Below are 13,388 nucleotides of genomic sequence, written 5' to 3' on the forward strand. Positions count from 1 at the left end.
TACTCCATGTACCTGTAATTCAAGACAGTTATTCTTACTTAGCCAAACCCATTACATCTTAAACAAAGGACAAGGAAACTTGGCGACTGCAGTCCATGGGATTGCACAGAGTTGGACACTGCCACTGAGTGACTGAACAACGCTGCATCTTTAAGAAGAAAGGATTGACCAGTTAGATTTGTATCAGGACTTAGTAAGTGCATCAACATACTCAGCTTTTAATTCTAATGTCAGTGATGAGGTGAAAAATGGTGATTTTATTTCTAACCTCAGTGGTGGGGTCAAAAGTGGCTATTCATATACACAATCTTGACAAAAGAGAATTTAGGTCCTCTCTCCAAAAGGCGAAGCAAGCTTCTGACAACCAAAGAAAGCTGTGTTACAATAAAATCATTCTAATGGAACCTGGAAAGGAAAAGAAAACAACTCAAAAAACTCAAAAATAATAAAACTATGCATTCGTATATAATACACACACAGACAGACACACGGAAATTAAAACACTCTATGACACATTTAACCTGAGTCCTCAGGATAAGGTTAAAATATTGCTCTTGTTGGCATTGGGGTATTATTACATGTGGTAAGAAAAGATTCAGGAATTTGGTTTGAAAAATACCCAGGTGCTAATGTGCTGGTTCAGTCAAGCGTGCCCCAGAGACCTGCCCCCTCCCCCAAGGGATGCAATACTGTTCTGGTCTAGTGGGTACCATCATCAATGTGACCTTTACAGAGGTGGCCTGAATAAGTTATCACTATAAAGCTCTTGGAATGAAAAGCACCCCATCAGTACTTATTGTGCTTTGCATTTTTTATGACTCAAATCTTTTACCAGAGATGAGCAGCTTCCAAAGATATTAGAAGAGTGTTTTATAAATAGGAAGTAGCTACACTTGCAATTCATTGGTTTCAGAAAAGTTGTAATTGCTACATGAATATTTGCGTAGCAGAAATGTTAATTGAAACATTTAGTAAATAACAGAAAAATGGCAGGCCTATAAATAACAGTGCTACTTAAGGACTGCAGAGGTTTATTTTTAGATTGAAGCTATGATTTTTGGTTCCTTCCTACAGGAAGACTAATAAAAATAAAACTCTCTCTCAGGATAGACACCCATCATTCATGGTGTACCTATTCACATGTTGCCAAACCAGCAAACATCACGCAGCCTCCGTCTTGTTGGGGTTCATCCCAACATGGCTGCCATTTTGTGTTTCTTACTATTTAAGAAAAGGCCAGCTGTCTACATACAGCTGTTTTTATCAGCTAGAAAAGATAATTTTGCTGTATTAACTCCATAAATTTGTTAGAGCCAGCAAGGCTACGATGGCGTAATGGCTTAATTTTTCATTCTAATAATAACCGCCTGCCAGTTGAAATGAATAGGATCAAAAACAAACATTTCTGTTCTATAACATGATCCATGACAGATGTACTGCTTAGGAGGCCCTGGGCAGGAAAGTCCTGGCCCCTTTTCCAATTCACCCCATGGCAGTAAAAACGTGAACACCAGGGAAAGTATCTGACGGTAAAGGAGCTCAAGGGAAAATGACCTGGTTGTCCTCTACACTTAAACCCACAGTTGGCTGGAGGCCTGATGGAAGATGAGGCATGTTTTTAGATCTTGACACCATGCTGTGTCGTTTCCTCATCGCCTTCTCTTCAGTTTTGAGCAGCTCACTGGAAAATTTTCATCTATTTTTTTCTTTCCCTCTCTCCCTTTTATCATATGTATAAGAAAGTGAATGTCAATTATTCACTTGTTTGTATGGATTTTTTTGTTGTCGTTGATAACTTAAAAGTGTTTCTTTTTAACTGCCAGAACAAATCTTGATACATTTAAGTGAAAATAAGGTCACACAAGTTTGTGCCAACAAGCTACTCAGGCTTTTGGAAGTTATTGATTTATCTGCTTAATGAAACTGAATATCAGCAAATGTTTTTCATTTTTTATAAAGGAGATTACTTTATGGACGAAAACCTTAGTGAATTCAAATGCAAATTTTCTATTTTTGGATTGCAGTGGATTTATTTTCATCAAGAAACCAACATTTATCATCTACTTTGATCATTCTTATGTCTTTTTTTTTTTTGCAAAGGGTTTTGACCCTTCATTTAAAAATTAGGCAGAATATTTTAAACTCTCTTCTTCATGAAATCATTAGTCAATGATTTATTTTTCCTTTCTATTGTGTATACTTTTCTATGTTTTTCAAGTTTTTTTAGCCCATTACCTTAACCACTGAGCCATTCATTACTCCTTGTTTCCAAATTTTCTATGAAGAGATACTTTACTTCTAAAATTGGGATGTGTACACATATAATTTTGAAAAATACCTTTCAAATTGTTTAATAATTTAATTATTTGAATGTGGAAGTTTACAAAAAAAACCCTTCAACATTAGTAATCAGTGAACTGTGTGCATTAAGGTGAAAGGATGACAAGGGATCATGTGTAGGGCCACTGTTTTGGGCCACCCAGATCACAATAGAAACAATATTTTTGGGATGATTTTGAAAACTTTATACTTCTCTCCATCCAAGTATTAATCTTCACTTTACCATCAGTAATAATACTACAGAAAATATTGCTTGAGTGAAGGATACACACTATTTTCTATGCTGTTTTTCTAAAAACTTTTTCTTCAAATTTATTTCAAACTCACAGAAAAATTATAACAATCAGATCAGATCAGTCGCTCAGTTGTGTCCGACTCTTTGCGACCCCATGAATCGCAGCACGCCAGGCCTCCCTGTCCATCACCAACACCCGGAGTTCACTCAGACTCACGTCCATCGAGTCAGTGATGCCATCCAGCCATCTCATCCTCTGTTGTCCCCTTCTCCTCCTGCCCCCAATCCCTCCCAGCATCAGAGTCTTTTCCAATGAGTCAACTCTTCGCATAAGGAGGCCAAAGTACTGGAGTTTCAGCTTCAGCATCATTCCTTCCAAAGAAATCCCAGGGCTGATCTCCTTCAGAATGGACTGGTTGGATCTCCTTGCAGTCCAAGGGACTCTCAAGAGTCTTCTCCAACACCACAGTTCAAAAACATCAATTCTTTGGCGCTCAGCCTTCTTCACAGTCCAACTCTCACATCCATACATGACCACAGGAAAAACCATAGCCTTGACTAGATGAACCTTTGTTGGCAAAGTAATGTCTCTGCTTTTGAATATGCTATCTAGGTTGGTCATAACCTTCCCTCCAAGGAGTAAGCGTCTTTTAATTTCATGGCTGCAGTCACCATCTGTAGTGATTTTGGAGCCCAGAAAAATAAAGTCTGACACTATTTCCACTGTTTCCCCATCCATTTCCCATGAAGTGATGGGACTGGATGCCATAATCTTCGTTTTCTGAATGTTGAGCTTTAAGCCAACTTTTTCACTCTCCACTTTCACTTTCATCAAGAGGCTTTTGAGTTCCTCTTCACTTTCTGCCATAAGGGTGGTGTCATCTGCATATCTGAGATTATTGATATTTCTCCTGGCAATCTTGATTCCAGCTTGTGTTTCTTCCAGTCCAGCGTTTCTCATGATGTACTCTGCATATAAGTTAAATAAACAGGGTGACAATATACAGCCTTGACGCACTCCTCTTCCTATTTGGAACCAGTCTGTTGTTCCATGTCCAGTTCTAACCGTTGCTTCCTGACCTGCATACAAATTTCTCAAGAGGCAGATCAGGTGGTCTGGTATTCCCATCTCTTTCAGAATTTTCCACAGTTGATTGTGATCCACACAGTCAAAGGCTTTGGCATAGTCAATAAAGCAGAAATACATGTTTTTCTGGAACTCTCTTGCTTTTTCCATGATCCAGCGGATGTTGGCAATTTGATCTCTGGTTCCTCTGCCTTTTCTAAAACCAGCTTGAACATCAGGAAGTTCATGGTTCACATATTGCTGAAGCCTGGCTTGGAGAATTTTGAGCATGACTTTACTAGCGTGTGAGATGAGTGCAATTGTGTGGTAGTTTGAGCATTCTTTGGCATTGCCTTTCTTTGGGATTGGAATGCAAACTGACCTTTTCCAGTCCTGTGGCCACTGCTGAGTTTTCCAAATTTGCTGGCATATTGAGTGCAGCACTTTCACAGCATCAGCTTTCAGGATTTGGAATAGCTCCACTGGAATTCCATCACCTCCACTAGCTTTGTTCATAGTGATGCTTTCTAAGGCCCAGTTGACTTCACATTCCAGGATGTCTGGCTCTAGGTCAGTGATCACACCATTGTGTTTATCTGGGTCGTGAATGTCTTTTCTGTACAGTTCTTCTGTGTATTCTTGCCATCTCTTCTTAATATCTTCTGCTTCTGTTAGGTCAATACCATTTCTGTCCTTTATTGAGCTCATCTTTGCATGAAATGTTCCTTTGGTATCTCTGATTTTCTTGAAGAGATCCCTAGTCTTTCCCATTCTATTATTTTCCTCTATTTCTTTGCATTGATCGCTGAAGAAGGCTTTCTTGTCTCTTCTTGCTATTCTTTGGAACTCTGCATTCAGATGCTTATATCTTTCCTTTTCTCCTTTGCTTTTTGCTTCTCTTCTTTTCACAGCTATTTGTAAGACCTCCCCAGACAGCCATTTTGCTTTTTTGCATTTCTTTTCTATGGGAATGGTCTTGATCCCTGTCTCCTGTACAATGTCACGAACCTCATTCCATAGTTCATCAGGCACTCTATCTATCAGATCTAGGCCCTTAAATCTATTTCTCACTTCCACTGTGTAATCATAAGGGATTTGATTTAGGTCATACCTGAATGGTCTAGTGGTTTTCCTTACTTTCTTCAATTTAAGTCTGAATTTGGCAATAAGGAGTTCATGGTCTGAGCCACAGTCAGCTCCTGGTCTTGTTTTTGCTGACTGTATAGAGCTTCTCCATCTTTGGCTGCAAAGAATATAATCAATCTAATTGATTATAATCAAGAATATAATCAATATAATATAACAATAGTGCAAGGAACTTCTAAATTTCTTATCCACATTTTCCCAAGTTTTAACACTTTCCCACCATGCTTTATCATTTTCTCTGTAATATTTCTTGTTTTTCTGACCTATATGGGACTAGCTATATACATCAGGAGAAACACTGGGCTGGAGGAAGCACAAACTGGAATTAAGATTGCCGGAAGAAATATCAATAACCTCAGATATGCAGATGACACCACCCTTATGGCAGAAAGTGAAGAAGAACTAAAGAGCCTGTTGATGAAAGTGAAAGAAGAGAGTGAAAAAGTTGGCTTAAAGCTCAACATTCAGAAAACTAAGATCATGGCATCCAGTCCCATCATTTCATAGCCAATAGATGGGGAAACGGTGCAAACAGTGTCAGACTGTATTTTTCTGGGCTCCAAAATCACTCCAGATGGTGACTGCATCCATGAAATTAAAAGACGCTTACTCCTTGCAAGGAAACTTATGACCAACCAGACAGCATATTAAAAAGCAGAGACATTACTTTGTCAACAAAGATCCATCTAGTCAAGATATGGTTTTTCCAGTGGTCATGTATGGATGTGAGAGTTGGACTATAAAGAAAGCTGAGCACCAAAGAATTAATGCTTTTGAACTGTGGTGTTGGAGAAGACTCTTGAGAGTCCTTTGGACTGCAAGGAGATCCAACCAGTCCATCCTAAAGGAGATCAATCGTGGGTGTTCATTGGAAGGACTGATGCTGAAGCTGAAACTCCAATACTTTGGCTACCTGATGCAAAGAGCTGACTCATTGGAAAAGACCCTGATGCTGGGAAAGATTGAGGGCAGGAGGAGAAGGGGACAACAGAGGATAAGATGGTTGGATGGCATCACCGACTCAATGGACATGGGTTTGTATGGACTCCGGGAGTGGTGATGGACAGGGAGGCCTGGTGTGCAGCGGTTCATGGGGTCACAAAGAGTCAGACATGACTGAGTGACTGAACTGAACTAATATACATTATGCCTTGCAGCCCTTAATTATGCCCTGTAACCCCTAACTGGGCTTCTCTGATAGCTCAGTTCATAAAGAATCTGCCTGTAATGCAGGAGAACCCAGTTAGATCCGTGGGTCAGGGAGATGCACTGGAGAAGGGATAGGCTACCCAGTCCAGTATTCTTGGGCTTCCCTTGTGGCTCAGCTGATAAAGATCCAGCTGCCATGCAGGAGACCTGAGTCCAATCCCTGGGTTGGGAAGATCTCCTGGATAAGGCACAGGCTACCTACTCCAGTATTCTGGCCTGGAGAATTCCATGGACTGTATAATCCATGGGGTCACAAAGAGTCGGACACGACTGAGCACCTTACACTTTCACTTTCAGCCCGTAATTATGTTAGTGTTTATTATCTCAAAACAAATTTCAAATTCAGAAGTTTCAAATCCTGATATAACATAATCTAGTTTGTTGTTCAATCACTCAGTCGTGTTGGTGTCAGATTCTTTGCAACCCCATGGACTGCAGCACACTAGGCTTCCATGTCCTTCACTGTCTCCCTGATTTTGCTCAAACTCATGTCCACTGAATCAGTGATGCCATACAACCATCTTATCCTTTGTAGCCCCCTTCTCCTGCACTCAATCTTTCCCAGCATTAGGGTGTTTTCCAATATATAATATACAGTCTAAAACACAGTCCATATCTATTATACAGTCCATATTTCAGTTTCTTGAATTATTCCAATAATATCTTTTATACCTGTCTTTCCCAGTACTGGGTGCAATTCAGGATCTCTTCAGTATTTTTTAATCTAAGATAATCCATAACATTTCTTTTTGGCTTTTGTGCCTTTGACATTAAAAAAAATTGAAAAATACAATCTAATTGTTTCACAGAAAATTTCATTATTTGTGTTTTCCTGATGATTCTTTTTTAGGTTCAGGTTATGAGTTTTGGCTGAAATACTGAATAAGCAATATTTCCATCCAGATTGTTATATCAGGAGGGATATTATGGCTGTGTGCCCTTTATTAATGATGTTTTTTTTTTGAATCCTTGGTTACAGTAATCCATGGGGCAATCTTTCCTATTATAAGAGTTCAAGATTTGTCTACAGGGATTTTTTAAAATTTATATTCATTTAAGACTAAGGGTACAGAGTGAAACACTGCACTTAAAAGTTGCTGCCATTAATTCCTTTTCCCTTAAGTGTAGCTGTTTTCAAAAGCATAAGTTGAATTCTTTAAATTTCTTTGTATTGGGATTTACCTCCTACTCTCCTAAGTTTCATTTATATTTTTAAATATGCAGAATATTTACTTGATTCCCAAAGTCAAAATTATATAAAAATTTACTCAGAGAAGATTACTTTCTCCCATAAGAAATCAGTCCCATAAGTTCCTGGTTTATACTTTCATATGTTTCTTTTAATAAAAATAAATGTTTTCTTATTTCTCCTTTTTTTTTACATGAAGAGCAGCATGCTATAGAAACTTTGCTATAGAAACATGCTATAGCACTTTGCTTTTTTCCCTTTAATAATATATATTTGAAATGTCTTTATCAGTTCACAGAGATCTTCTTCATCCTTTTTTAAAGTTGCATTGTATTCCACTGTGTGGATATACCATAGTTTACTCAATTAGTCCCCTTTCTTTCAGCAATTTAGAATTGCCAGTAATTTGTAACTACAATAGATGCTTGTTAAAAGCATACCCTCAGGCTAAATTCCTAAAAGTGGAATTTCCAGGTCAAAGGCATTTATAAATTTGTTAGATATTGTCCAATCCACCTTCAAAAGGGTTGTCCCATTTTGCATGGCCACTGATGAGGTTTTCCAACAATAATATTGTCAAATTTTTAAATTTTGCCTATCTAACCTTGTAAAAATGGCATTCAGTGTAGTTTTAAATTTGTATTTTCCTTTTATGAAAGAAGTTAAACATCTTTTAATACATTTGAGGGCCATTTTAAAGTCTTAAAAAAAATTACTTGTTTAGGTGCTTTGCTCATATTGAATTTTTCCCTCATTATTTCTTTTTATTGAAATATAGTTGATTTGCAATGTTGTATGTGTTTCAAGTATACAGCAACATGATTCAGTTATATTTATTTATATATAACTGAATGTCTCTCTTTCTATGTATATATGTATGTATAGATAAATAGACAGATAAATAAATATAGATTCTTTTTCAGACTCTTTCCCCTATAAGTTATTATAAAATATTGAGTATAGTCCCCTGTGCTATACTGTAGGTCATTATTGTTAACCTATCTTATATAGAGTAGCGTGTATGTATTAATCCTAAACTTGTAGTTTATCCTCCCCTTCTTTCTCCTTTAGTAACCATAAATTTGTTTTCTAGTTCTATGAGTCTATTTCTGTTTTGCCAATAAGTTCTTTTGTGTCATATTTCAGATTCCACATATAAATGATCCATATGATAGCTGTCTTTTTCTTTCTGGCTTACTTCACTTAGTATAATAATCTCTAGGTCCATTCATTTTGCTGTAAATAGCATTATTTCAATTAGTTTTTATATCATTTCTCACTTTCTATATTTGGACTTCCTACCTTCGTTTCTTGATTAAATAGTGCCTTGTGTATTGATTTTTTTTTTTTCAGAAAATCAAAACAGGACTTTGGTTTACTAAATTGACCTACTGTTTACTGAATTCTACCTCATTCATTGCTGTTTTTATTTTTATTGATTCCTTCTTTATGCTTCTATTTTTTGTTCTCTTGAAAGTTGACTTTACTTACATTTATTTTTTAAATTTATATTGATGTAAGTGTTTAAAACTATAAATAATTTTCTGAATGCTATTTTAAATGAATAACAAATTTAAATATATAATCTTTCATTGTGATTTGTTTTCAGAAATATATTGATTCAGCTTGCATTTCCCCTTTCAGCTAAGAGTAAAGATATTTTTTAAAATTTCCAAGTGGAATAGGATTTAAATTATTAATTTTTATTTTTAGTTTTATACCATTGTAATCAGAGAATGTTATCTTCAACATTTAAATGTTCTGTAACCCATGAATTTCCTGAGTAAGCTATTAGATGATTAATTTTTGTGTGCAGTTGACAAGAATGTACATTCTCCATTACCAGAGTGTAGTGTTTGATACAAATCCATAAGACCTCATTATTGATTGCATTGCTCACATATGTTATATTCTTACCTATTTTTTAATCCAGTTGACCTGTTTACACTAAGGACAGTGTGTCAGAATATCCTATTGTCAATGATGCTATTTTTGTTTGGTTCAGAGGGACTCATAAATGTTAAATCTGCATTAAGAATTGTAGTTTTTTTGGATTACGAAGATGTCTTGCTTAATGCTTTTTGGCCTGATTATCTTTATCTAATGTCAGATTTACCACCCCTGCTTTCTTCTTGTTTCCTCTTTGCCTGTTGCATTTTTTGCCTTTTTCCCCTCTCCTTATTGAATTGGGGTCCGTGGGGTTGCAAAGAGTCAGACAGGACAGAGACTGAACAACAATTTAGGTCTGTGTCAGCACAGAATTAAGTTTTCCCTATGAATCAGTTTGAATATCTTTTCCTTTTAGTGGGCAAATTCAGTCCTTTCTCTTCCTTTATATGACTTCTATGTTTTATTTAAACTCTGTCATACTGTTTTGTGTTGTAATTACTGTGCATATTTGTTGTTGGTGTTTAGTCCCCAAGTCATGTCCAACTCTTTTGTGACACCATAGTCTGTAGCCTGCCCATTCCTTCTGTCCATGCGATTTCTCAGACATGAACACTGAAGTGGGTTGCTGTTTCTTTCTCCAGGGGATCTGCCTGACTCAGGGATTGAACCCATGTCTCCCACATTGCAGGCAGATTCTTAGTCACTGAGTCAAGTGGGAAGCCCAGTGTGCATATTATATTTATTGTGGGCTTTTTTTTAATCTATGTGACATGACTTTTCTCTCTCTTTTTTTCCTTTTTATTCCTTTGTCATTAAGAAAGCTTTTATTTTTGTTCAAGTAGTTACTTTGTACCTGTACAAAGTACCTGTATTTAATCCTCTTCTTAAACCTTTTTATAAATAATTTCTCAATTTTAAATTGTTTTCTTTGATTTCACTTGTTTTCCATATAGAATCGATGATCTTATTCTACTTTCCTCTTTTTCTTTCCCTTTTCTTCATATTTTAAATTTGCATTCTTTCTATTTTTTAGAGCATAGAACATTCACATGCTGTTATTCTATAAGTGTTCCCATTCTTATCTTACAGTTACATCTATACTGGCATATGTTATTAAATAATCACCCTTAGTCCTTTTACCTAAATTTGTCCTGTTTTTTCTTCATCAGATAAGGATATAACTCTAGCAGATTCCTTGTTGTTCTTCAGTTGTGTCTAACTCTTTTCGAACCCCATGGACTGCAGCACGCCAGGCTTCCCTGTTCTGCACTATCTCCTGGAGTTTGCTCAAACATGTCTATTGTGTCAGTGATGCCATTCAACCATCTCATCCTCTGTTGTTCCCTTCTCCTCCTGCCCTCAATCTTTCCCAGCATCAGGGTCTTTTCAGATGAGTCAGCTCTCTGCATCAAGTGGCCAAAGTATTGGAGCTTCAGCTTCAGCATCAATCCTTCCAATGAATATTCAGGGTTAATTTCCTTTAGGACTGACTGGTTTGATCTCCTTGCTGCCCAAAGGACTCTTAAAACTCTTCTCCAAACCACAGCTCAAAAGCATCAATTCTTCAGCACTCAGCCTTCTTTATAGTCAGTCTAACTCTCACATCTATATATAACTACTGGAAAAACCATAGCTTTGATGAGATGGACTTTTGTTGGCAAAGTGATATCTATGCTTTTTAAAAAGATTTGTCATAGCTTCTCCTCCAAGAAGCAAATGTCTTTTAATTTCATGGCTACAGTCACTGCTCATAGTGATTTTGGAGCTCAAGAAAATAAAGTCTTTCACTGTTTCCATTGTTTCCCTATCTATTTGCCATGAAGTGATGGGATAGGCTGCCATGATCTTTATTTTTTGAATGTTGAGTTTTAAGCCAGGTTTTTCACTCTCCTCTTTCACCTTCATCAAGAGGCTCTTTAGTTCTTCACATTCTGCTAGTAGGGTGTTGTCATCTGCATATCTGAAGTTATTGGTATTTCCCCTGACAATCTTGATTCCAGCTTAAGCTTCATCCAGCCTGCCATTTTGCATGATGTACTCTGCATATAAGTAGATTTTTAGGAAAAATTTATGGATAAATTATTACCTAAATTTTACATGTTTAGAACTTCTTTTTTTTTTTTTCCATAATACTTGGTGCTAAAGACAATTTGAAAGTTGCTCAGTTGTGTCCGACTCTTTGTGACCCCATGGACTATACAGACCATGGAATTCTCTAGGCCAGAATACTGGAGTGGATAGCCTTTCCCTTCTCCAGGGGATCTTCCCAACCCAGGGATCGAACCCAGGTCTCCAGGTCTCCCACATTGCAGGGAGATTCTTTACCAGCTGAGTTACAAGGGAAGCCCAAAGACAGCTTGGCAGTATCTAAAGTTCTTGACATGAATTTTCTTTATTTGAATGTCTTACATGCTGCTCCATTGCTCTGATGCTTCTCTTGAGAAATATGAAACCAACCTAACAGTTTAAACTTTTAAGCAATCTGTTTTTTGTCTTAAAGACCCTGAGAATACCTTTATCTGTCTTTAAATTCTAGCAGTTTTACCAGGATATGTCTTGGAGTTGATCATGTAGATAGGTTTTTCCCAAATGCACCACAGGTTCTTTTAACATGCATATCTGCTCTATTTGTGGAATTATTTGGGGGGGGGGTATAGTTTAATTAGCTGTGTGTCATCATTTTTCTTTCTTCCACCAGGATTCAATTATACAGGTGTTATTTTTTCTTTTTATGTCTTCCATCTCAAGCACTTTTTCTGTGATCTTTCTTTACTTCTCCCTTTACATCATTTTCATTCTCTACCTAGTTTTTCTGCTATTCTTCAGTGTCTCTTATATGATTTTTATTTGAGTCTATTCTCTGTTGATCACCTTGTAATTCATTCTTCATTTTTATGATTCTAAGATAGTTTTGTTTATTTACTTTCCCAATTGCTATAGATTCTCATTGCATATATTTCCATTCTACTGCTTATCCAATTCTCTTCTTAGCACTTGAATTGGTATGTATTTATTACAATAAGAAATGGATCTATACATACACATACATAGCTCCTGCTAAGGCAATTCAATCTTGTCTGACTCTGTGCGACCCCATAGACGGCAGCCCACCAGGCTCCCCCGTCCCTGGGATTCTCCAGGCAAGAACACTGGAGTGTGTTGCCATTTCCTTCTCCAATGCATTAAAGTGAAAAGTGAAAGTGAAGTCGCTCAGTCATATCCCACTCTTAGCGACCCCATGGACTGCAGCCCCCCAGGCTCCTCCATCCATGGGATTTTCCAGGCAAGAGTACTGGAGTGGGGTGCCATTGCCTTCTCCGTCATAGCTCCTACTGTATGTTTAAGAATATTTAATTAAGTTGGAAGCACTGTGTCTCATTTGCTCTCTTTTGCTTCATAATTTCAGAGGGTGAAATTGTTGCGATCTGAATATTCCAATTCTTATTTTTTATTTTTCTTCTTAACATAGTTTTATATAAAATGGGTTCTTATTTCTAGGTAGTTGGACAAGGGTCCATATTCAAAAGCTCCCTCTTCTGTCAGTATGAAAAAATGCAATTTTTAAATGGATGATTTTGTTGGTTAGAGAGACGGGTAAAGATTGTCATATCTTAGGGTCCTCTGTCATTTTATGAGACTCCTTAATTTTTCTCCCACTTTATTCTTTATATTCACTGTCACATTTCTAAGGGTTACACTCTTCCTCCATTTGATGCAAAGGTTATAATATTCTCAATTTTCTAGTAATAATGTTGGAAGTATGGGTCCTGTGTGGTTCTATTTGCACTACGTTGATCTTATAGCCACTACTGTGGTTCTGTTTGCACTACTGTTTTAGGGGGAAGATGTATAGAGAACTATAGATTCAGGTTATCACTGTTGTTTTTTTTTCCTAAGCAAACTGTTTTGATTTGAATTGGATGCTTTGCCTAGAATGTGCTTTCAAATTTTGAGTTTAATATAAAATTTCATTTTCATACTCCCTTTTGTTCAATTGAAACTTCCAATACTGTTCTCCTCTGACACATAATCGAAACATTTTGAAAGAAGTTTTGTGTTAATTTTACAGAATCATCCTTCTCTCCAAATTTCAGTGTTATTTTTTGAAATGGGACGTATATTTCCTGACCCAGTTTGTGAGGGAAGATTATCTATGGGCTTGAGTAATGTCTGATTATTTCTTCTAAGAAAGTCTTAGGAAGACTTATATTTTATATATTAAAATTTTTCTATCACTCTCTTTTTCTGAATAAAATTAGAATCAATATTAGAACTATAAGAAATATGAAAAGCTTGGGCTTACAAATATGAAA

The sequence above is a fragment of the Bos taurus genome, chromosome 11, assembly GCF_002263795.3.
Source record: "Bos taurus isolate L1 Dominette 01449 registration number 42190680 breed Hereford chromosome 11, ARS-UCD2.0, whole genome shotgun sequence".
NCBI classification, from domain to species: domain Eukaryota; kingdom Metazoa; phylum Chordata; class Mammalia; order Artiodactyla; family Bovidae; genus Bos; species Bos taurus.